General features: G+C 39.3%; 1 protein-coding gene across 2 annotated transcripts in view; it reads left to right on the forward strand.

Annotated features, from left to right (window-relative positions):
- Window positions 1-25,184, forward strand: part of LOC107564857 (neurocalcin-delta A) — a 57,555-nt gene that overhangs the window by 11,372 nt on the left and 20,999 nt on the right. The window contains exon 1 of one of the 2 annotated variants that reach the window (XM_016250029.1): window positions 21,880-22,071. The exons of the other annotated variant lie outside the window; for it this stretch is intronic. The gene's annotated coding sequence lies outside the window, so the exon portion shown is untranslated. Of the gene's footprint in view, window positions 1-21,879; window positions 22,072-25,184 lie in introns of those variants that run through there. 2 annotated transcript variants of the gene reach the window in all.

A 25,184-nucleotide genomic window follows, 5' to 3' on the forward strand; every position in this document is an offset into this window, starting at 1 on the left:
ATACTTCATTCTTTCATAATAAATTCATCATGAATGTCTTCAATTCAGTTGTTTTTTTTTTCCTATAGAGAGAAATTACTTTTTAGAAACAAGCAATTGGCAGGAGAGGCCCAAAATATGTTAAAAATCACATTCTCCTCTGTTAAGAAATCTCTCTCAAATATCAAACCTCTATAATAGGGCTGGGCATTATAGCTAAAAAATTTATCAATAATATGTTTCATATCGTTCGGTATCTATAATTATTGAAAATGTTTTATAACCTTTTTTAAAACAAAGAGCAATAGAATTTTTTTTTTTACATTTTAACCACTATTTTTAAATTTACTCAATTTATTGAGACAAACAACAAATATTTTTTTGTTTTAACAGTCAAAAACAAAATTAAAATTAAACAAATATCTCATTTCTAATGTTTTATATGCAGATTAAATAGGTTAAACGTTTGGCTTGTCTCCCGAGGCCACAGGAGGGCTCAATGAGCAAAATAATGCAGCACATTAAATTGCCAACTTAAAGGGATAGGTCACCCAAAAATGAAAATTTGATGTTTATCTGCTTACCCCCAGGGCATCCAAGATGTAGGTGACTTTGTTTCTTCAGTAGAACACATGATGATTTTTAACTCCAGCCGTTGCAGTCTATCAGTCTTATAATGCATGGCAATGGTAACAAAATCTATGAGAGTAAAAAAAAACATTCACAGACAAATCCGAATTAAACCCTGTGGCTCGTGACGACTCGTTGATGTCCTAAGACACGAAACGATCGGTTTGTGCCAGAAACCGAACAGTATTTATATAATTTTTTACCTCGAATACACCACTATGTCCAACTGTCTTTGAGCGCGCGCACGGCATCCGGTGCGTGAGGTGTACGCGCTCTGGCGTAGTTTGTTAATGGGTGTGTTGATATCCAGCCGAAGAGCAATCAACCATAACTTCAGCCAAGCAGGCTCAGAAGTTGGGAATACGTGGAAAGTCACCACTCTCGAATGAGTTCACGCGAGAGAATGCAATCTTTTAATTTTAGGTCGGTTTGAACAATCCAGATAAGTGCAAGTACCATTTTGATTAGCCGTCGTACCTACAATGTTTGTGCACTGTGTAAACAATGAGTGACGTATACACGCGAGAGATCACTTCCGGCGCTTGCGTAAACTACGCCAGAGCGCGTACACACCTCACGCACCGGATTACGTGTGCGCGTCCAAAGACAGTTGGACATAGTAGTGTATTAGAGGTAAAATATGATATAAATACTGTTCGATTTAACAGTATCGTTTCGTGTCTTAGGACATCAGTGTGTCGTCACGAGCCACAGGGTTTAATTTGGATTTGTCTGCATGGTTTTTTTACTCTCATAGATTTTGTTACCATTGCCATGCATTATACGACTGATAGACTGCAACGGTTAAAGTTAAAAATCATCATATGTGTTCTACTGAAGAAACAAAGTCACCTATATCTTGGATGCCCCGGGGGTAAGCAGATAAAAATCAAATTTTCATTTTTGGGTGAACTATCCCTTTAAGGAAGTAACTGTCTATAAAAAAAAAGTGCATTACGTCTAAAAGAACTCCTATAAATCAAATATAATTTTGTAAATTGCATAAACAATTACGAACAAAACAGCATCAGTTATTTATGCATTGCTTAATACAAAGAGCCGAATCGCCCATCACACAGATTGCCTTTAAAAACATGAGATGCAGTGAAAAGGAAAAAACCTCCACAAAAATGCGCGACGTGTTTTCTAATGGTTTAAACTGTTTTAACTTTGCATGGCTGTATACATCTCTTGTGTGAGACGCGAGTGCAGCGGTCGTATTTGTCCGTCAAGAAAATGCTTGGTTTCGGTTTTAACCTAATCAAGATCTTCCCCGCATTGAGCTTCTATATTTCTCTAATATTTTGCAGCAACTGCGTGTCTCTTGGGCTAGACTAACAAAACATTAAACTACAACGTCACTTACATCATCACCGCATCTCGTGCTCCACTTTTTTTGTGGAAATTGTACTATTTTTGCATTCAAATGCAAATGTTTAAATTCGACTAATATTCATTCTTTACCCACAATCTCCTCATCACAGGCAGGCACAGCATTCATGTTCGTGTTTGTGTGTGCTGTCTGCGTCACTCATAGCACGTGCCTATATCGTGCACTATATTGAACATTTTTTATATCGTTATCGAAGGTGTACCGTTGATAAATATCGATACTGTTTTATCGCCCAGGCCTTCTCCATAAACACGTTTTGCTGTTTTACAGGCTATATCACACTAATGCTTAAAATCTGACAAGTATCATGTTTACCAGTTGTTGAATTTATGGCACGGTGACCGAAGGATCAGTAGCGCTCTGCAAATGCATCTTATGTGAAAGTGCACTGCACTTCTGCACTGTATATGTACTGCAATCAAAGTGAGTGTAAACCAGGCATAACTCCAGAATTGCACTTACAGAGGCAAATGACATTGAAAAAAATTCTTTCAAAATGATTTGCCACATGTGGGCACAGTTTAAGGTGGATTGACAAGCACCCAAGATGTTCAAATCCAGAAGTCATTGGTAGTTTTTAAGGCCTGCCTGTGTGCATTCATCTAAATTGAATCATAAGAGGCATCACCCACTGTTGACAGAACAGAACCGCTGCAGAGGGATGAATCATTCATTCTTTCATTGTTTCGTGACCAGCTGCACTCTGGGTAAGGTACAGTGGTGGAGGGGGGTTGGTTAGACTCCGCATAGTGAAATGCAACACTGTAACAAATACATCTAGTGCATCTCTGTTTCCCTGCCTGTCTATATGAAATGGTAGGTTTTGCTGTTTGAGTGGGCAAAGTCGTGACAGTCGTCTCTGCCGTGAGGAAGAGAACTGCAACACTCGTAGGAGTGCAGCTGCCCACACACATTCATATAAACCTGCATGCGTCCACAACTGTACAACCTGCATACCTCAACAGTCACCCACATCTCCATAGCAGATGTCCAAGTAGATGGGCTTGCAATGGTTTATTCTGTAACACTGAATACGTGTCTGTTGTGGGTATGCTTGCTTGTAGGCCAAATGTCAGTGCAAAAATTATGTAATTTGTTCTTTATAGTAATGGAAATAGATCCAGCACAAATGTTTCATATTATTCATTTCTACCATTTAGACTTTATGTAACAGTGTGGCATCTTGGTTGGTCCTGCACCTTCAGTTTCACTTGTTTGAATATGGATCTGTGGCATAACTACCAGAAGTGTAGGCAGGTCACACACTGTTCTGCGTTTTCATGAATATTCTTTGTATTTATGATGGTCTCGTGCACTTTCTGTCTCACCTACAGTGCCCACCTTTTTCTTATTCTTAGTAAAAGACATATATTAGTCTGTTAAGTCTAATACCTCTCACTAAAACTCAACTATCATGCTATCAAAATTACTAATTTTAGACAATGAATTAAATTGTCCTGTGCATGTTTGGTTCTATATCTTGCTAAAAGGATTTTTGCGAAATCTGATTTAACCATCTGAATGTAAAATAATTGCTGTCTCCAAATAAGCATGAACTCTTAGTAGCACCATGCTTTGATAGCAGACAGACGCCTTACGTGATTTATATATTTGGGACATTGTAACACAGTTTGTAGTACGGGAAGGAGGCGGGAACCGGCGAACATTTAAAGACTTTAATAAAATAAACAAACACAAAATGAAAGTAAAGCGGCAGCCCCTCGCGGACGACTGCCACACACAAAACATAAAATAAAATCCAGGCCTGGTCCTCTCTCGTCCAACATTGTCATCACTCCTCCTTTTATCCTTCCGGAGTTCCTCCGTGGGACTCGAGATCGGTGAGTGGCGCAGGTGCGTTTGCATTTGCTCCACCGGCCTCGCTCCATTCCCACGGCTCTCGGCCCTGCCCCTCTCGTCACAGACATATGGTAGCCATGTCTAAACTTTGAGCTATGTGGAAATAACTATAGGTTTTCCGTGTTGCCTTGCTGTAATAAACAATAGTTTTTATAACTGAAGATGCAGATATGTTGTGCTGAATTCTTGTGGTTTTAGGACAGGGTCACATACAATGATGCCATTGCTTCCTGAACATTTACTTTGCTACATTTAGCAGACACCTTTATCCAGATGGACTTACAGATTGGAAAAGTTTCAAGCTATTTGTCAGAAGGGCCAACAATAGTCATAGTACACAATGCTGAGTTTTAAGTATAAGCCAGGTTAGTACCCAAGCAGAGGAGAAATGCAGAAGAGAAAGGAGAACTTTTTTATAGATAAATTTGAGTTATAATTTAAGTGGTTGCGGAGGAGGCATGTCTTCATCCATTTCTTGAATGCTGTGATGGTCTCAGCAGATCAAGTGGAGGTTGGCAGCATATTTTAAGTTGCAGTTGCTGAAGTCTTCATGTTGCAGCTCATAAATTAGTGTCACATGTTTTTTTCCCCCCATATATAAAGCTGTGGCTCAAGCTATTTTTTTTCTATAGTGTCTGTTTTTGTGTACATCCACACATGCAGTGACTGAGCGACAAAGCGATCTTAAAAAATAATTTTCAGTGAGAGCTTATTTCTTCTGGCAATGCCAGCGTCAGAGACTTGAGAAAGTTCAAGTTTAACTATATGCAAATTAGGGGTTGAACAACTTTATAAAGTCGACATTTAGGTAATGATAGTTGAGTCGACATCGACTAGTCGCTTATGACATCATTAATGAAAAAATAAGCCTGAACATTGAGCTGAGACTCGAACACCTTGTGCACAGCTATGGTAAATGAAACAGTGCTGCCCACAGGGCTATTGCTCCTGTAACAGCTCATTTTTATTCTTTGGGTTGTTATATTTCTCACAGATTATGATATGGATAAAGTAGCACAGTAAAGATTACATTTATATGAATGCGAGAACGATTGAGTGTGTGAATTAATTTTACCTGGCAGCATATCTCTCTACTAATAGTGAAGCTGTGGGTTTTAGTTACTAAGAAATATTTGATAGAAATTTTCAGTTTCTAAGCTATTTTATTGAGAAATCACAGAACAGTGTTGACCATACATTTCTGTGCTACTGAATGATTCTGTGTGCACACGATCTGCATGTGATGTACGAGCTACTGTCTGTAGCCTGTGTGTGTGTGCTTTACAATACAGCAAGCACATTAGATTAGAACGGAGATTAACTTACCTGTACAATAAGCTGTTTAAAACGTGTATTCTCCCATTCAGTTTCGAGCATCCAGATGGTTGTCCTCTAAAGGACCAGCGACTAGCCAACGTCAAGCTTAAAGTGTCATGGCAGAGCATTAAAGGGGTCCTATTATGCTCTTCTGCAAAGTCTTGATTTTGTTTTGGGGGTGTACTAGAATAGGATCTCATAAAAGGTTGACAAAAAACACATTATTTTTCACATATTTTACATTATTACTACACCGCTCTCCCCAGTCTGGCATGAACGGCTCGAATAGTTCCTGTATCAAATGAAGGCCCGCCTTCTGAAATACGAAATGTGCTGTGATTGGTTAGCTGGGCCAGTGTGTGCTGTGATTGGCACCACTCTGTGCCTGGTCGGGAAATGTCATGCCCCTTACCATAGCTTCAGTGTAAATATTGCGTCAAGATCAAATCAGTTTGAGCGCGATTTAAACCCGGATGATTGTAACCACTCTAAGTTCGTCTGCCTTGGGAAAGCTAGCGTGTCTCCGACATAGAGATAACTAGGGGTGCTCCGATTGATCGGCTACCGATAACTATCGGCCGATAATCACGTTGGGATGATCGATCAGCGGTCTCTTAAAGGCCGATCTCAAGCTGATGACACTGCTGTGAGAGGTTTGGCACGACATGCAGCGGCACCGTCTCAGTCTAAGAAGAGTGTAAGAAACAGGAATTCAATAACTGTTTGCACGTAGCCTTACTATTTGGTTTTCAAGGTTAGGTCAGCTACTGAAAAGAGCATTTGTGTGGAAATTTCGTTCAGTGCATCGAATAAAAGGAAACTGCTCTAGTGGAAAACTAAATTATGTGTGGTAAAGCTATGACTGAATGAGAATGGTGTGGTGTGAAGTAGAGATGCACAGATTGCAATTTTCTTGCCCGATTCTGATTTCTGATTTTTTGTTAGCATGATCTGCCGATACCAAAAATGAAAATTAGCTTGTTTTACTTGCCCTCGAAGCATCCTAGGTGTATATGACTTTCTTCTTTCAGACGAATCCAGTCAGAGTTATATTAAAAATTGTCTTTGATCTTTCAAGCTGTTTAATGGCACTCAGCGGGTGTTGCAGTGCATCAGTCCACAAGTCGTCAAATAAAGCTCGCGCATTCATAATAAAACGTGCCGCAGACGGCTCCGGGGGATGAATATAGGCCCCTTGTAGAGAATCCATGAATTTTTGTAAGAAAAATACCCATATTTTAAACGTAATAAACACTTTTCTCTCATTAGCAGGTAAGCCCTAAAAGAGCAAATTCTAGCGACGTTGTTGCAAATGTCGCGCTGCAAGTGTGGCTCGTGCAGGGAATCTTACACGATGCAGAAGGGCAGTGAGTGCCGTCACCTGTCTGGGCAGCCCCCACGCAGAGACTGCTCGCTCACTGAAACGGAATGCTCTCGTTGAAAGCATGAGTCTCGCCCTTCTCCACTCGCGGACTGCCTTCACTGAAGGCAGCCCCGCTCGCCCGTTTTTCCTCTCTCAGTGAGCCTCGGAGAGGGAAACAGTGGAGTCAGGGAATAAGCAAGCGGGTTGACTGATCCCATGCCGGCACTGTGCCCGCATGCTCTCTCTCCTCGTTGCACTCGGATCCGCCGCAGAAGGGCAGTGAGCTGCGTGCTCACTGAGACAGAATGCTCATTCAGAGCATGAGTCTCGCTCTTCTCCACTCGCGGACCGCCTTTCACTGAAGGCAGCCCCGCTCTCCTGTTTCTCCTCTCTCAGCAAGCCTCGGAGAGAGAAACCGAGTATGTTTTCTTCCACGTGCTCGAGTCAGAGCACTTTCACTCTTTTTCTACACATGAAATATAAAAACAAATAGACCTGATTATGACTATTATATTTTCTGTATGCGTTTTGTATGCAGCTCATGGTATTATGGTATTTTTAAAGGATGTTTATGACAAATATTAGCAGTGTAGCGTTATTAAACATACAAAGAGTGCATGTGTCTGCTTGTCTGCTTATTTCAACTGGAAGTTATTACAAGCACTTGATGATGGTTTAAAATGGGTAAGCAAATACATTAATAATTACATTTTCAAGTGTAGCTTGATGCTAATTGTACTTCTAATTATATTTTAGGATGTAGCCTATTCTTGTAAGCATTATAGATAGTTTGTTTCTGGTGTAGAACCTTGTTTATCTTAATTTAATGCTGTATATTGAGTAGCAGATGATGGTAAATCCATTTACGAGATACATATCTGAAGAAAAATGCATTGTTGGTCGGCGCCACCTAGCGTGCAGGTGTGAATTAGCAGAAGGCGATCAATCGTTTCGCGTTCGGTGTGAAAGCACCGTTCGTCTGCAATTCGCCTCGCTTTTTCGCATCGTGCTCAGTGTGGAAGTGGAAAGGCCTTAAGAGTGAGAGAGAGTGTAAGTCCCCTCTTTCAGTCAATAGACCCAATTTTGTTTTTAAAAGATCCATTGTCTGTTTGCTTACTCCTAGATTGTGAAGGCACATTCGGTGAACCAGTCAAAATAAAACACATTTTTGTTTGTGGGATTTTCACTATAATCAAGCTTTATGGTGGCCAAGCACTACTTTGTTTGCACCTATTTGTACCTTCATGTTTAACTTCCTGGATGCTTATATCCTTTTCACCATTTATTTGTATATGAAAATTATTATATACAGTAAGTGGCTTCTCAAGGTGTCATCACACCCTCTGTGTCTGTTGCAGTAACATTGCCAGTGTATGAAAAGCACATTTTTAGGGCTGGAAGATGCCTAAACCTTTTTTTTTTTTTTTTTTTTTTTTTTTTTCAGTGTGTCGTCACGAGCCACAGGGTTTAATTTGGATTTGTCTGCATGGTTTTTTTACTCTCATAGATTTTGTTACCATTGCCATGCATTATACGACTGATAGACTGCAACGGTTAAAGTTAAAAATCATCATATGTGTTCTACTGAAGAAACAAAGTCACCTATATCTTGGATGCCCTGGGGGTAAGCAGATAAACATCAAATTTTCATTTTTGGGTGAACTATCCCTTTAAGGAAGTAACTGTCTATAAAAAAAAAGTGCATTACGTCTAAAAGAACTCCTATAAATCAAATATAATTTTGTAAATTGCATAAACAATTACGAACAAAACAGCATCAGTTATTTATGCATTGCTTAATACAAAGAGCCGAATCGCCCATCACACAGATTGCCTTTAAAAACATGAGATGCAGTGAAAAGGAAAAAACCTCCACAAAAATGCGCGACGTGTTTTCTAATGGTTTAAACTGTTTTAACTTTGCATGGCTGTATACATCTCTTGTGTGAGACGCGAGTGCAGCGGTCGTATTTGTCCGTCAAGAAAATGCTTGGTTTCGGTTTTAACCTAATCAAGATCTTCCCCGCATTGAGCTTCTATATTTCTCTAATATTTTGCAGCAACTGCGTGTCTCTTGGGCTAGACTAACAAAACATTAAACTACAACGTCACTTACATCATCACCGCATCTCGTGCTCCACTTTTTTTGTGGAAATTGTACTATTTTTGCATTCAAATGCAAATGTTTAAATTCGACTAATATTCATTCTTTACCCACAATCTCCTCATCACAGGCAGGCACAGCATTCATGTTCGTGTTTGTGTGTGCTGTCTGCGTCACTCATAGCACGTGCCTATATCGTGCACTATATTGAACATTTTTTATATCGTTATCGAAGGTGTACCGTTGATAAATATCGATACTGTTTTATCGCCCAGGCCTTCTCCATAAACACGTTTTGCTGTTTTACAGGCTATATCACACTAATGCTTAAAATCTGACAAGTATCATGTTTACCAGTTGTTGAATTTATGGCACGGTGACCGAAGGATCAGTAGCGCTCTGCAAATGCATCTTATGTGAAAGTGCACTGCACTTCTGCACTGTATATGTACTGCAATCAAAGTGAGTGTAAACCAGGCATAACTCCAGAATTGCACTTACAGAGGCAAATGACATTGAAAAAAATTCTTTCAAAATGATTTGCCACATGTGGGCACAGTTTAAGGTGGATTGACAAGCACCCAAGATGTTCAAATCCAGAAGTCATTGGTAGTTTTTAAGGCCTGCCTGTGTGCATTCATCTAAATTGAATCATAAGAGGCATCACCCACTGTTGACAGAACAGAACCGCTGCAGAGGGATGAATCATTCATTCTTTCATTGTTTCGTGACCAGCTGCACTCTGGGTAAGGTACAGTGGTGGAGGGGGGTTGGTTAGACTCCGCATAGTGAAATGCAACACTGTAACAAATACATCTAGTGCATCTCTGTTTCCCTGCCTGTCTATATGAAATGGTAGGTTTTGCTGTTTGAGTGGGCAAAGTCGTGACAGTCGTCTCTGCCGTGAGGAAGAGAACTGCAACACTCGTAGGAGTGCAGCTGCCCACACACATTCATATAAACCTGCATGCGTCCACAACTGTACAACCTGCATACCTCAACAGTCACCCACATCTCCATAGCAGATGTCCAAGTAGATGGGCTTGCAATGGTTTATTCTGTAACACTGAATACGTGTCTGTTGTGGGTATGCTTGCTTGTAGGCCAAATGTCAGTGCAAAAATTATGTAATTTGTTCTTTATAGTAATGGAAATAGATCCAGCACAAATGTTTCATATTATTCATTTCTACCATTTAGACTTTATGTAACAGTGTGGCATCTTGGTTGGTCCTGCACCTTCAGTTTCACTTGTTTGAATATGGATCTGTGGCATAACTACCAGAAGTGTAGGCAGGTCACACACTGTTCTGCGTTTTCATGAATATTCTTTGTATTTATGATGGTCTCGTGCACTTTCTGTCTCACCTACAGTGCCCACCTTTTTCTTATTCTTAGTAAAAGACATATATTAGTCTGTTAAGTCTAATACCTCTCACTAAAACTCAACTATCATGCTATCAAAATTACTAATTTTAGACAATGAATTAAATTGTCCTGTGCATGTTTGGTTCTATATCTTGCTAAAAGGATTTTTGCGAAATCTGATTTAACCATCTGAATGTAAAATAATTGCTGTCTCCAAATAAGCATGAACTCTTAGTAGCACCATGCTTTGATAGCAGACAGACGCCTTACGTGATTTATATATTTGGGACATTGTAACACAGTTTGTAGTACGGGAAGGAGGCGGGAACCGGCGAACATTTAAAGACTTTAATAAAATAAACAAACACAAAATGAAAGTAAAGCGGCAGCCCCTCGCGGACGACTGCCACACACAAAACATAAAATAAAATCCAGGCCTGGTCCTCTCTCGTCCAACATTGTCATCACTCCTCCTTTTATCCTTCCGGAGTTCCTCCGTGGGACTCGAGATCGGTGAGTGGCGCAGGTGCGTTTGCATTTGCTCCACCGGCCTCGCTCCATTCCCACGGCTCTCGGCCCTGCCCCTCTCGTCACAGACATATGGTAGCCATGTCTAAACTTTGAGCTATGTGGAAATAACTATAGGTTTTCCGTGTTGCCTTGCTGTAATAAACAATAGTTTTTATAACTGAAGATGCAGATATGTTGTGCTGAATTCTTGTGGTTTTAGGACAGGGTCACATACAATGATGCCATTGCTTCCTGAACATTTACTTTGCTACATTTAGCAGACACCTTTATCCAGATGGACTTACAGATTGGAAAAGTTTCAAGCTATTTGTCAGAAGGGCCAACAATAGTCATAGTACACAATGCTGAGTTTTAAGTATAAGCCAGGTTAGTACCCAAGCAGAGGAGAAATGCAGAAGAGAAAGGAGAACTTTTTTATAGATAAATTTGAGTTATAATTTAAGTGGTTGCGGAGGAGGCATGTCTTCATCCATTTCTTGAATGCTGTGATGGTCTCAGCAGATCAAGTGGAGGTTGGCAGCATATTTTAAGTTGCAGTTGCTGAAGTCTTCATGTTGCAGCTCATAAATTAGTGTCACATGTTTTTTTCCCCCCATATATAAAGCTGTGGCTCAAGCTATTTTTTTTCTATAGTGTCTGTTTTTGTGTACATCCACACATGCAGTGACTGAGCGACAAAGCGATCTTAAAAAATAATTTTCAGTGAGAGCTTATTTCTTCTGGCAATGCCAGCGTCAGAGACTTGAGAAAGTTCAAGTTTAACTATATGCAAATTAGGGGTTGAACAACTTTATAAAGTCGACATTTAGGTAATGATAGTTGAGTCGACATCGACTAGTCGCTTATGACATCATTAATGAAAAAATAAGCCTGAACATTGAGCTGAGACTCGAACACCTTGTGCACAGCTATGGTAAATGAAACAGTGCTGCCCACAGGGCTATTGCTCCTGTAACAGCTCATTTTTATTCTTTGGGTTGTTATATTTCTCACAGATTATGATATGGATAAAGTAGCACAGTAAAGATTACATTTATATGAATGCGAGAACGATTGAGTGTGTGAATTAATTTTACCTGGCAGCATATCTCTCTACTAATAGTGAAGCTGTGGGTTTTAGTTACTAAGAAATATTTGATAGAAATTTTCAGTTTCTAAGCTATTTTATTGAGAAATCACAGAACAGTGTTGACCATACATTTCTGTGCTACTGAATGATTCTGTGTGCACACGATCTGCATGTGATGTACGAGCTACTGTCTGTAGCCTGTGTGTGTGTGCTTTACAATACAGCAAGCACATTAGATTAGAACGGAGATTAACTTACCTGTACAATAAGCTGTTTAAAACGTGTATTCTCCCATTCAGTTTCGAGCATCCAGATGGTTGTCCTCTAAAGGACCAGCGACTAGCCAACGTCAAGCTTAAAGTGTCATGGCAGAGCATTAAAGGGGTCCTATTATGCTCTTCTGCAAAGTCTTGATTTTGTTTTGGGGGTGTACTAGAATAGGATCTCATAAAAGGTTGACAAAAAACACATTATTTTTCACATATTTTACATTATTACTACACCGCTCTCCCCAGTCTGGCATGAACGGCTCGAATAGTTCCTGTATCAAATGAAGGCCCGCCTTCTGAAATACGAAATGTGCTGTGATTGGTTAGCTGGGCCAGTGTGTGCTGTGATTGGCACCACTCTGTGCCTGGTCGGGAAATGTCATGCCCCTTACCATAGCTTCAGTGTAAATATTGCGTCAAGATCAAATCAGTTTGAGCGCGATTTAAACCCGGATGATTGTAACCACTCTAAGTTCGTCTGCCTTGGGAAAGCTAGCGTGTCTCCGACATAGAGATAACTAGGGGTGCTCCGATTGATCGGCTACCGATAACTATCGGCCGATAATCACGTTGGGATGATCGATCAGCGGTCTCTTAAAGGCCGATCTCAAGCTGATGACACTGCTGTGAGAGGTTTGGCACGACATGCAGCGGCACCGTCTCAGTCTAAGAAGAGTGTAAGAAACAGGAATTCAATAACTGTTTGCACGTAGCCTTACTATTTGGTTTTCAAGGTTAGGTCAGCTACTGAAAAGAGCATTTGTGTGGAAATTTCGTTCAGTGCATCGAATAAAAGGAAACTGCTCTAGTGGAAAACTAAATTATGTGTGGTAAAGCTATGACTGAATGAGAATGGTGTGGTGTGAAGTAGAGATGCACAGATTGCAATTTTCTTGCCCGATTCTGATTTCTGATTTTTTGTTAGCATGATCTGCCGATACCAAAAATGAAAATTAGCTTGTTTTACTTGCCCTCGAAGCATCCTAGGTGTATATGACTTTCTTCTTTCAGACGAATCCAGTCAGAGTTATATTAAAAATTGTCTTTGATCTTTCAAGCTGTTTAATGGCACTCAGCGGGTGTTGCAGTGCATCAGTCCACAAGTCGTCAAATAAAGCTCGCGCATTCATAATAAAACGTGCCGCAGACGGCTCCGGGGGATGAATATAGGCCCCTTGTAGAGAATCCATGAATTTTTGTAAGAAAAATACCCATATTTTAAACGTAATAAACACTTTTCTCTCATTAGCAGGTAAGCCCTAAAAGAGCAAATTCTAGCGACGTTGTTGCAAATGTCGCGCTGCAAGTGTGGCTCGTGCAGGGAATCTTACACGATGCAGAAGGGCAGTGAGTGCCGTCACCTGTCTGGGCAGCCCCCACGCAGAGACTGCTCGCTCACTGAAACGGAATGCTCTCGTTGAAAGCATGAGTCTCGCCCTTCTCCACTCGCGGACTGCCTTCACTGAAGGCAGCCCCGCTCGCCCGTTTTTCCTCTCTCAGTGAGCCTCGGAGAGGGAAACAGTGGAGTCAGGGAATAAGCAAGCGGGTTGACTGATCCCATGCCGGCACTGTGCCCGCATGCTCTCTCTCCTCGTTGCACTCGGATCCGCCGCAGAAGGGCAGTGAGCTGCGTGCTCACTGAGACAGAATGCTCATTCAGAGCATGAGTCTCGCTCTTCTCCACTCGCGGACCGCCTTTCACTGAAGGCAGCCCCGCTCTCCTGTTTCTCCTCTCTCAGCAAGCCTCGGAGAGAGAAACCGAGTATGTTTTCTTCCACGTGCTCGAGTCAGAGCACTTTCACTCTTTTTCTACACATGAAATATAAAAACAAATAGACCTGATTATGACTATTATATTTTCTGTATGCGTTTTGTATGCAGCTCATGGTATTTTTATCACAATAAAGGATGTTTATGACAAATATTAGCAGTGTAGCGTTATTAAACATACAAAGAGTGCATGTGTCTGCTTATTAATCAAAATCAACTGGAAGTTATTACAAGCACTTGATGATGGTTTAAAATGGGTAAGCAAATACATTAATAATTACATTTTCAAGTGTAGCTTGATGCTAATTGTACTTCTAATTATATTTTAGGATGTAGCCTATTCTTGTAAGCATTATAGATAGTTTGTTTCTGGTGTAGAACCTTGTTTATCTTAATTTAATGCTGTATATTGAGTAGCAGATGATGGTAAATCCATTTACGAGATACATATCTGAAGAAAAATGCATTGTTGGTCGGCGCCACCTAGCGTGCAGGTGTGAATTAGCAGAAGGCGATCAATCGTTTCGCGTTCGGTGTGAAAGCACCGTTCGTCTGCAATTCGCCTCGCTTTTTCGCATCGTGCTCAGTGTGGAAGTGGAAAGGCCTTAAGAGTGAGAGAGAGTGTAAGTCCCCTCTTTCAGTCAATAGACCCAATTTTGTTTTTAAAAGATCCATTGTCTGTTTGCTTACTCCTAGATTGTGAAGGCACATTCGGTGAACCAGTCAAAATAAAACACATTTTTGTTTGTGGGATTTTCACTATAATCAAGCTTTATGGTGGCCAAGCACTACTTTGTTTGCACCTATTTGTACCTTCATGTTTAACTTCCTGGATGCTTATATCCTTTTCACCATTTATTTGTATATGAAAATTATTATATACAGTAAGTGGCTTCTCAAGGTGTCATCACACCCTCTGTGTCTGTTGCAGTAACATTGCCAGTGTATGAAAAGCACATTTTTAGGGCTGGAAGATGCCTAAACCTTTTTTTTTTTTTTTTTTTTTTTTTTTGAAGTTCAGTCATGTTTACTGATAAGTCTGTTATCAGAGGAGGTAAAGTTCATTCAGGATTTCAAACATTCACTGTATCTAGCTCATTTGCACTGTGCAAAAGCTGAATGCTAGTTCCTGTGCCCCATCTGTTTCCCAGAGTTCACTGGGCCACACCAAGAGGGGGTGAGGAGAGATGTTCCCATGCTCTGAGATACTCTAACCGTGCATTCACACCGGCAACGTCGAGAGCGTCAAAGTGGCTGGAAGTCATTAATTTTCAATGTGAGCGAGCAGCGGCGCGTCGAGGAGAGTTGAAATCAGGTCAACTTTATGGTAATGAGCTATGACACGGTTCGGCGGCAACCAATCGGAACGTAGAAGTCCACCGCTTGAGAGGATTCCAGAGAACGCAGTCCTGTAAACTTTGGTTCCGACCCCATTAGTTCCCAAGCAAAATGGAGGAGAGGTTGGTTATTGCTGTGGCGGGTTTCCCAATAATCTATGACGTGTCCCTGTTTGCGTACAAGGACATAAAAAAAAATTGTGGACCAAGGTGTCTGAGATTGTTGGTGTTCCTGGTGAGTTGCTAATGTGCATTAACATTAATATAAAGGAATAATAATCTAATGATATAATAAATAATAGTATAATAGTCCCAGTTCACTTTTAAACCTTTAAATCAATTTTCCTGATTATACTTAAGTAACATTTTCAACGCAGGACTTTTACTTGTATCAGAGTATTTTTACAGTGTGGTATTAGTGCTTTATACATTATGAGGTAAAGGAATACTTCGTCCACAACAATAGTTAATGAGGTTAGGTCAATTTACGTTACCCTCCTTTGTGGTCAGTCTGCACAAGATCAACAAGCGTGTTTGCTTTGAGACCCCTTTAAATATAAGATAAGCATTCGAGCTACGTCAGCGCATCCACGAATCTTTCTACAGCATTGTTGGCATGTCGGCCAGAGCGATTTTTGACGCTCTCGACGGCGGCGGTGTGAACGCACAGTAACCCTGACCAATAAGCTCATCTCTGTGTTTTATATATTTTCCCCCCGCCTTAATGTGCTTGTGCATAGGAAATAGTAAAGGAAATAGATGTTTGCATGTGATGTTGTTTTCATGCTCTTGCGTTGCTTCCCAAACTCTTAGTTACATTTGAAAAAGGTTAAATTAATTCAGCATGAAGCTAAATCATCTGAATAAGACTTGAAATGCCAGTTCTTTTTATTCTTAAGTCAATTGTTCCTTTCTGGCTATAAGTTTCTCCACATCCCATTAATCTTAACTCTCACTGGGTGTCTTTCGTAGTCCAAAAAGTGTGATATGCACCAGTTCTGCTGTTTGATTCAGTAAGTGCTACTGTCTATTTGTGGTTGCTTTATCTAATGCTCTGCCATGACACTTTAGGCACACTTTCTTGGGTTATCTTGACAGGTAAATGTAAGAAAACCTGTGTTCTGCCACACAAAAATTAATTCATGGTTTATGCAAAGCAAGAAGAGTAAGACGGTAAAAAAAAGTTAAAAGAATAAGATGCTATATGGTATGAATTAATTCAATTCAGTTTAAAAAATTTTTTTGTTTTGTTAAAAACTGTTAGACCATTAGATATTCATCTTTTAATTCTGTCAGGACCACTATCGTCAAAATGATAGATACTTAGCATAAAGTTTGGTTTTGAGGCAGCATGCCCTTCAAGCCCTTCAAGCAGTGAAGGGGTGCTCTTCTTTAAAAATCAGCTGAGAAGAGCATTAATTCATGTTACAGTATAGATCCATTTACTTGGCCTTTTAATTGTCTGTGATGTTGTCAGATATATGACATTAAATATATGTGATCCCCAATCCTTAATTTTGACTTTTAGTGTGACTCCAGAGGATTAGACCAAGAAATATGTTTGGTATCCAAGTATATTTGTTTTCTATGTTGGTTTCCAAAACCTAGTTCTTTGGGAAATTGTTTGTCAATTCTGTCCTTCAGACTGAAATCATTTATATCATATTATAGTTATGGTTTGGACCCACATGTTCCTATGGTCATCAAGCTGCGACCCACTTTTTTTAGGATATATATGTAAACAAAGCAAATTTATTTCACAAAAATTGTTGACACACTTAGGTACCATCCCCCTTTACTTAATATACGCATAAATTGTATAATAATACTGATGAATGAATAGTTACCATGCTGAATACATGATACTAATATTAACTGTTAATGAAACTGTTCCTGAATAGAATGAATATCATACCTTCATGCAAATCCTTCTCAGCTAGCACACAAAGTACCAGTTATGTGATTTATTGGTACTTTACATTTATTTAACACGTTGCATACTCATAGTTTTTTTTCCGCTTTAATGAAGTGATAAACAGCGAGCACCGCCGCATTGCACGTGCAATTGAAGAGTGTGCACTATGAGCACCATATAAGGTCTGACAGGACATGATAGTTTGTTTTTCTGAGGTGAGAGACTTTTTATTTCTAAACAAGTTATGAAAATAATGATAGAATAATTACACTGAGCCGGACAAAATCTCGTCTGACCGCAGATATTGAATCGGGACAGCACTTAAAATGTGTCTGACAGAAGTGTCAGCAGCTTTAATAAAAGTCTCGCATCAGAAAAACATTTAGAATTACGTTTTTTGTTGTTGATGTTTTTTTCTTTTACTGTTCACTCCGCGACCCACCCAGAATGGTCTTGCGACCCACTTTTGGGTCACGACCCACCAGTTGAGAAACACTGGTTTACTATATTAGTTGGGTAGGACTACACTGGCATACATTGAGGCAAGAGACATCTACAGAGGAAAAAACGAACCCATCAGCCAGTAGATCGCTTTGAAGTGGACCAGAAAAAAGGGTCTCAATTATCTTTTTATTTACACTGTTATTTTGGTGTTAATCATGGCTTTCATGTCATTGTCCTTTAGGCAGTCACACTGTCATGTGTCTGATCCCCTGATGGCCAAGGCAAAAAAGGCTTTCTGTCTTTGAATGTGGCAGGATTGTTGAGTTTAGGAGTGTATTTCAGTCAATTACGGTTTATCTTTTTAATTGCTAAAAAAATGGGTTGGTTTAGGTTTGGGGGTAGGTTAAGGGGTCTAAAAATCTAAATCTCTTATTGATGAAATGATTAAAAAATGTTTGCAGTAAATACGCATCAATTTTACAGTTTAAACATTGTAATATGTCCAAATTGTACGTTTCAGCATCAATCAAAACATACAAAAATGTATATTTTGTGCTTGTAAACGTTACGGACAAATACCTACATACAAACAATGAGATCAAGCTGTTTTTTTCCTTGTATGGTCTTGAACAAACATGTTTCTCACAAGCGTCCTCTCCCCCTTCTCTACCCATCAACTCTTTGGGGGATGCTCCCCCTCTCTCTCTCTGTCTGTGCCAAAGCTCTCCCCCCGTGATGCTCTTATTTCCTGACCTTGCCCTTTTTCTGTTGTCTTTCTTTCTTGCCTCATTTTAGAGGCTTGGTTACCTCTATTCAACTAGCCACCAGATGGTATTCAAATTAGACCCCTTGCATTAAAGCAGAGTTTTTCCACGCTCTTGGGCTGGAGAGTGGGCTGGTTCACCCTGAAAGAGTGACACAGAAGCCCCCTGTGCTTCTCTTTCCAGTGTCTGTAAAGGAATCCAGAGACCAGGACTCACTCTATGGCCTGCTGGGCCAGTGCAGCCCAATGAAAATTGTGTTTCTCTGGAAGACAAATCAAATGTGCTGCTTGTTTAGTTATGTTGTAAGAAGTTATGTTGAAAAGGTTTAACCAGCTGCTGACAACCTAATGTTAGTGTTTAATTGAGTGATTACGTTGAAAAAAAGTGTTGGATTTTTATGACAAGAGCACATAATTTTTTACAATGTTCACATCTAAAAAGCAATATTTCTGTTTTTAAATGCTTTAAATCTTCCCCTAAATCAGGTTTGAGAGAACTTGATAGCTCCAGCACACTTTAACAATGTTAAATACTATCTCCTATCCCTTTTTAATGTGCAGAAAGAATTTTACGTAAAAAAAACGTAGGTTGATTTAAAAACTGGCTCTCAGCATTGCACATTGTTAAGGTAAGTGATATTCAAGGGTCAATGACATGAATTTGGAGCAGCATCCAAACTCATCTGATTGTCCATGCAATGGAAGATGAGTGAAAAAACCTATTTAAAATTGGTCGTTATTTTGTGCAATTTTGTTTGGTGCCACGAACAAAGAAATTACACACCCAGACAGGGTGCCCCATGGGTTTTTTGTGCCCTTGGCAAGATCTTTCAAATTAGCTTTTGTCATAATATTAAAACCTACATAGAAACTTTGCAAAGAAATGCGGTTACTTGTTAAAAGAAAGCACTTAAACATCTATGTAATTTTCCATCTATTTCATTCTGCTAGCATTAGGATTTAAAGGTTACCTTTCATGCCCCTTTTTACAGGATTTATTGTGTCTCTAGTGTCCCCAAAATGTGTCTGTGAAGTTTCAGCTCAAAATACCCCACAGTTAATTTATTATATCATTTTGAAAATGCCTATTTTGAATGGAAGCAGAAACGCACTGTTTTGTGTTTGTGAAGTAGGGCTGTGCGATATGGACAAAAAAAAACCTATCGCGATTTCTTGATCAATTTTGCGATTTCGATTTTAATCACGATTATGACACACACGGACATGCTTTAAAGATTTCTTTTTTCTGCCATATGTCTATTCTAGAGACATTTTGTTACACCTTTACTCAGTGATTATTTTGCCTTATGTCTGTTCTAGAGACATGTTACAGATTGTTGATAAAGCTCTAATTGGTTTTCTTTTGGAAATATGTTTCAAATTCACACTGAATGCATTTATGACTAAAGCATGTCTGTGTGTCAAAATCGTGATTAAAATCGAAATCGCAAAATTGATCAAAGAAATCGCGATAGGTTTTTTTTTGTCCATATCGCACAGTCCTAATACTGCGGTAGAAAAAAAATAAGATATTTACAAAATATGATTTAGGTAAGCAACATTGTACGGCCATGATGTTTCCCCGAATATCAATTATCAACACGATTGCAATGTGACACTGATTTTATACAATAGTATTTCAGTAAACAAGAAGTTAAAATTAAGTGACTTAGATTTTAGACAAAATATTGATGGTTTTTGCTCAACTTCGCTGACGATAATAGTTCCGATCAAAGCCACTGCAGGACTGTTGTGTGTCTCCGAGCAACACACAGCGGAGTTTTCTTACTGAATGAATCCACGTTTTTGAACGAATCGAGCAAGTCAATGATTCAGTGGCCCATTCATAAGGACAGTCACTTGCCTCGTTTCTGAATGAATCAGCCGTTTGAATGAATCAGTTGAATGAATGAATAAATGACTTACTCATTAAAACAGACATTTGCCGCCACCTACTAGTGGTTTAGTCATATTTAAAAGCATCATTGCATTTTTCCAACATTTATTTGTGTTTAAAAAAATATGTAAAACATTAATCTTCTAAAATTAGTTATGCATTTGAAATTTTGCAGTGTAAATGCATTTGGCACCTCAGCTTCATCAAACTGTCCGTGTAAATGCATCTGATGCCACTTCAGATGCAGCTTCTGTTTCCTCAGCAGTGGAAAGAGAGAGTTTGTTCATACTAATTTCATTTGAATGGTAACAACTCTACAGTTTCTTATTATTATAACTGAATTAATTGAAACAAAGTAAGAATTTGATGTGAAAGATGACACATTTAATAAGGTTAGGGGGAAAAAATGACCATTTATAAACATAGTGGGAAATGACATCTGCTTGGTTACATACAGCAACTAATTTTAAGTTAACTATTTCTTCCTCTTTCCAGTCACAGAGCACTTTATTTTGAGAGTCGTTTAAGTGAGAGAAAATCTGTAACTTAGTCCAGATTGGGGGAATTAATAATTTATTTTATGTAAACAATTTTTGCATTTAAAGTCTTTCCACATTCTACTCACTTTTGCTATTAGTTCAAGAAGCAGTGTCAACAGTGAGACATGCTGCTGTATATATACTCCATCCACCTTAAAGGGCACGTATTATGCAAAATCCACTTTTAGATGGTGTTTGGACATAAATGTGTGTTGGCAGTGTGTGAACACAACCACCCTACAATGATAAAAATCCACCCACTCCTTACTTTTTAATCCCCATTAAACCAAATCAGTCTTATTAGACCTGCCGTTTTGATTCTCTGAGCAATGTGATGTCACATTTTTGTTTGTTTTTATTTATTGTTTCGGTCATATTAACAGCGTAGACAGCAGTTTAGGTACTATATATTACACTGTTGTCACTTAATACACAGATCTAATATAAAAATGCATTTTCTTTCCTTCACAGTAGGGCAGTGTGATTAATCGAAATCGTCATAAAATCGCGATTTTAGCATGCGCGATTTCTAAATCGCTTTACAGCACGATTTTCCGCACCCCCGACCTCCTGCAGTATGCTAGCCGATCCAATCAGAATGCAGCGTGCCTAAATAAAATGGCAATAAAAGGATCGGCTCGGAATCGGCAAGACGTGAGACTGACGCTCACCGTTCCGGGCCGGTCATGCGAAAATTCGTCCGATTCCGATCACTGGCCGGTCAATCGGTGCATCTCTACATACAAATTCATTATATCACACAAAAGCTAAATGATTTATCTCAGGGAATTTGATTGGGATTGTAATGTTGACATCATGAAGCTGAAGTCTGTTTATGTTCTGCCTTCCTCTGTGTTTCTGATTACCAAAGAATGTTTATAATCTGGGTCCAAAGTCTCATGGGAACCATTGACTCAGCACCAGAACGTCTCTGTTCCTGCTTTGATTGAGGGAAGCATTGTCTGAAACTGCTAGAAACGCTATTACAACACTGCTTTTCATACCTCCACGCTTCTTCATGCAGCACATTACACTGCAACAATCTGACGATTGTGTATTCACATTTCTCATATCGTTGCACACTTCATGTGGTTTCCTTTTCACCGTTGAACGCAGCTTCCTGTCTACACTGAAGCTTTTCTTTCAAAACACTCTCTCATTTTGACTGCGGATTAGACTGTGGTTTTGTGAGGGTCTTTCAGCGCAGCTTTTACAGATGACCTATTGAAATCACTATAGAACTGTCTGCCTGTTGCCAGGGCAACACTAGCTCGCTTCTGCTTTTTATGCACTCACGTGACTGGCTGTTGTCGTCATCGGGGGAGGGACGCACGCTGCCAGAGTTTGGTCCACTCTTGACTGCATAGAGCTTCGAAGAATCTAGAGGACTTGTTGAATAGAAACAGTTAGTCTTAGTCTTGGTGGGTGTCTGTTAGCTACCAGCCTCATCCTCAGGTATAAATAGCTGGGTTATGGACTGTTGAAGGCAGTGGATTGCAAGGAAAAATAGAACTAGAAAAAGAGGTAAGTCATACTTATTTTTCCTCTGTAGGAAATTAGGAATGCACAAATGGTTTTATTATTATTTTAGTGTGTGATATCACAGAAGTGGTGAGATTGTATTGGTTCGGCTATGCAAGATGTCAGTGTGATTATTCGTGCACAGCTGTTGCATGCTCTCTCACTCCGTCACACACTAACAGCACACTGGGGTTCTATGAACGGGAGAAAGGATTTTGTTGAGCGTTACCTTTCTATCATTTACTCGATAAACTCCCCTGTACACACAGATTGTCTCCTCCAGTGTTTCCCTGCCCTTTCAGATCCTAACCATCTCTTGTTATCAGTTGTTTTGTAAACAGGCTGAATGAATTGGATTGAGAGAGTCCAGTTATCTCCACCACCAGCTCTGAATTTAGTCATATTGTCATTGTGTGAAAGAAGCTTAATGTAGCTGTTTCCACTGAGATTCCGGAAAATACACGGACAACGTGTCCCGTGATTTCTCCCAGGATCGTTTAATTTTGGTTAATTCACACTGCCAGTGATTTTCCGGAATCTGTGCATGCATTCACACACATCCCATAAGGATCCCGTAAAGACATGTGACATGTAATGTGACGCACACAGTTTCTCTAAGCTAGCGAATGATCTCAGCGCAGATAGTGAGGAGCTCCCTGATCTCTGCTTCATTCCAGTTTGCACATCACTTAATGGCATACTGTATGTATCTCAAACCTACACTACTAGTGTTTACTAAAGCACTTTCATTTTCGAGAAATAAAATACATTTTCCCATTTCAGGGCCCAGTGAAATAAATGTTGCATTTTTCTGTTGCAAAAACGGGATAGGGATAGTTCACCCAAAAATAAAAATATTTTTAAAATAATTGACTTGCCCTGATTTACTCACCCAGCCTGTATCAATTTATTTCTTCTGTTGAATACAAAAGAAGATATTTTGAAGATTGCTGGTAACCAGTTGACTGTAGCCATTGACTTCTATTCATTTTTTTTTTATTTCATACAATGGAAGGCAACGGCTACCAGCAACTGTTTGGTTACTTACATTATTAATATTATGTTCTTTTGTGTTCAGCAGAAGAAAGAAACTCATACATGTTTAGAACAACTTGAGGGTGAGTAAATGACAGAATTTAAATTTTTTGGTGAACTATCGCTTTAAGGCCTATTCACACAGACTAATGATTGGCATGAAAATTCAGACTGATTCTGGATTCTTCTATTCACTGTCACTGCCAAATTCTGTTTGTATCACCACTAATTTATAGTTTTATACAACAGCAGTGGTTTCGGGCAAAAGCGCAAATCTTATTGGTTAGCCAGTTTTACTTGAGGTCCAGTGGAATATATTAAATTGAAATATGGAATATATTAGAATACTTCTGAATAAAAATAAATAAATCACTTGTTCTGATGGCATGTGAATGTTCGTGTTGGTCTGAATAGATGCATTGACAGCTGTTCCTTAAAACTTAAATGTTTATCACGCTAAATGTTTGCACTAAACAATCTAGATGTGAACAAGCCTTTACTTTCTTTTTAGCAGGTACTTTTCATCCAAAATTACTTTCAGTTAGAGATCTGCTCTAGCCAGCATTAACTTGAACCTGGCTCTAAAATGACATCTGGTCACCTGACCCAATCGATGATCTGAAAACACCAACACACAAGCTGGAGTTTAGCAATCTAAATGAAAGTGTCACTCAACCAGTCTGTGTTCTGTCATGAGATCTCGACTATATTGTTTTCGATTGTGATCGCTGAATAAATGCACTTACTCAACCGCTGTTGTTTGAATAGAGAAACATAGGCTATGGCAATTTGGAATTACTATGTATATATCTCCCTTCTCTTCAAGAACGGTACTCATCCAGAGTGAGCAAAAGGGCTAGCAAAATCATTCTGAACTCCTCACATCCAGCACACTCCCTCTTTGAACTGTTGCCATCTGGTCGACGCTACTGAGCACCAGAACGGCCAGACACAAGAACAGCTTCCCTCAGGCAATCCATCTCATAAACACTTGACAAAAACTGTGGAACACACAACACTATTTATACACTCATACACTTATTTATCTAACACACATACTTAGTCTACACCTCAAATTTGCACATAATATACCTGTACATACAAAACTGTCTATTGTAATATACCTGCACATACAATTGTCAATTTATATATTGTTATTCCTTACTTACTTGTTCTATTTTTTTTTTTTTATTATTATCCGTTTTTGTTCTGTTGCTGTCATTTTTGCAATGCAGAAGCTTCTGTCATGAAAACAAATTCCTCGTATGTGAAAACATACCTGGCAATAAAGCTCATTCTGATATATATATATATATAAGAAATACCTATGTGTTCCAGCTACTAGCTTCCCATCTGAGAGGGTTTTTAGTGCCAGTGGGAACATAGTTTCATGCCACAGAGCTTCTCTTAAACCAGAGACAGTTGACAGACTTGTTCTTAGCTAAAAACTTGTAAAAAAAATACTTATCCCATTTTAATTATTTCCCCCAGTTGCACAGTGTAAGTTGTGAATTGCATGCACCAAAAAAGTTGACAGAATGCACTTTCTGTACTTGTTTTGCACTATTTCAGTTGCATATTAAATTCAAGTTTATTTATATAGCACTTTTCACGATACAAATCGTTGCAAAGCAACTTTACAGCAAATTAAAAAGGGGTCATATGATGCGATTTCAAGTTTTCCTTTCTCTTTGGTGTGTTACAAGCTGATTGTGCATAGATAAGATCCCTGAAGTTGCAAAGACTAAAGTCTCAAAACCAAAGAGATATTCTTCATCAAAGTTAAGACTCTGCCATGCCCCCCTAAAACAGCTCGTTCTAACACGCCCCAACATATCTACCTCACTATGTGGAAATATTTGCATAATGCGGCCCAAATGTGCATGCAAAGAAATAAGGCGTGGTTTCAGGAACAGCAGTTAGTGTTTAAGTAGCCATGTCAGGGAGACGCTGTGTGTTTCAGTGCGAAAGCAAAAGCACTTTATTTGGCCTTCCGAAAGTAGATGCATTTAGGAATCTTTGTGCAACAGAACAGCAATGCATTTTATGGACGACCGTTTCGTGAACCTAGGAGAGGAGGT

The sequence above is a fragment of the Sinocyclocheilus grahami genome, unplaced genomic scaffold, assembly GCF_001515645.1.
Source record: "Sinocyclocheilus grahami isolate Dianchi unplaced genomic scaffold, SAMN03320097.WGS_v1.1 scaffold967.1, whole genome shotgun sequence".
NCBI lineage: Eukaryota > Metazoa > Chordata > Actinopteri > Cypriniformes > Cyprinidae > Sinocyclocheilus > Sinocyclocheilus grahami.